The sequence below is a fragment of the Crocuta crocuta genome, unplaced genomic scaffold, assembly GCF_008692635.1.
Source record: "Crocuta crocuta isolate KB4526 unplaced genomic scaffold, BGI_CrCroc_1.0 scaffold3, whole genome shotgun sequence".
Lineage (NCBI taxonomy): Eukaryota > Metazoa > Chordata > Mammalia > Carnivora > Hyaenidae > Crocuta > Crocuta crocuta.
In genome coordinates this window covers 9671379-9672759 of record NW_027529934.1, presented here as the reverse complement: position 1 = coordinate 9672759, position 1381 = coordinate 9671379, and positions in this window count along the sequence as shown.

The following is a 1381-nucleotide window of genomic DNA, read 5'->3' as shown; positions in this document are numbered from 1 at the left end:
CATGTTAGTATATATTTGGCAGGCTTTGGATAGAACAGTCTTTGGTGAAGAACATTCTCTGTACTCCTTTGGTGAAGGGGCATTCTGAAATAGAGGAGCCATCCCAGCACACACAATGAGATTGAGGCCTAGATTTCTTTTTTTTTTTTTTAATTTCTGAGAGAGAGAGAGAGAGAGAGAGAGAGACAGCATGAACAGGGGAGGGTCAGAGAGAGAGGGAGATACAGAATCCGAAACAGGCTCCAGGCTCTGAGCTGTCAGCACAGAGCCCGATGCGGGGCCCAAACCCACGAACCGTGAGATCATGACCTGACCCGAAGTCAGACACTTAACCAACTGAGCCACCCAGGAGCCCCGAGGCCTAGTTTTAAAAGTTTCTGTGGGAATGCACCTTTTGAGTTAACCCCAGAAGATACTTCTGGTCTTGTACTAAGAGCTCACTGGTTACCAGATCGGACATAGGAATCTAATATTCATTAAGCCTCACATTTCTTTCTGAAGATGCAGACTGTTTTTCTAGCACTGTGATGAGAAGCCTCGAAGGAATCTAGTGGTAGAGACCCTAAGAGCAGATCATAAACTGTTTTAGGATCCTTAGATATGCAAATTGCTAACCGGAGTCGCAGAAACACATATTATTTTGGACGGGTGCATTTTCAGAACTTCCAGGGAAGCAGAGGGAGTTTGAAGGAGTTGTCAAGACTTTCCATCGAGAACAAAAGTGAAAATTCAAATATCATCAAAGGAAAGTAGTCAGGAACAACTACAGACTAAGAATGATGCTTTACGCTATTTTATAATGTTCCTCCTTTTCGCCATTTTTGCCTTCTTGTTCCTGTTGTCTTCTAGAATAGCTAGCCGGGGACCTGCTTCCCACCATTAGCATATGCAAAGGTGACAGGCTTTTGGGCATACGATTCCGATTCCGATTCCGATATCCACCTTGCTGAGACTTTCTCCCTCGCTGGCTTTGAGGAAGCACCCAGCCTTGTGGGCAAGGCCCGTGTGGCAAAGAGCTGAGGGTGGCCTCTTGCCAGCAGCCCACTAGGGACTGAGACCATCAGTCCGGCAGCTCCCAGGGAACCAAAAGCTGCTAACAAGGAAGGAAGGAAGGAAGGAAGGAGGGAAGCAGACCTTGGCCCGGTCAAGCCTCAGATGAGACTGGCCTGACTGCAGCCTTACAAGGACCCAACTGTGAGATATTAAATGTGTGTTGCTGTAAGTTGCTAAGTGTGTGGTACTATTTTTATGCAATGATAGATAACTAATAAAGATCTCAAAGTACTTTATTTTAAAACAGTTATTATAAAAGTGATACAAAAAAACCAGAAGACACAGTCATCCATTTATCACTCTGCCACCCTATTAAAAGTACAGCTAG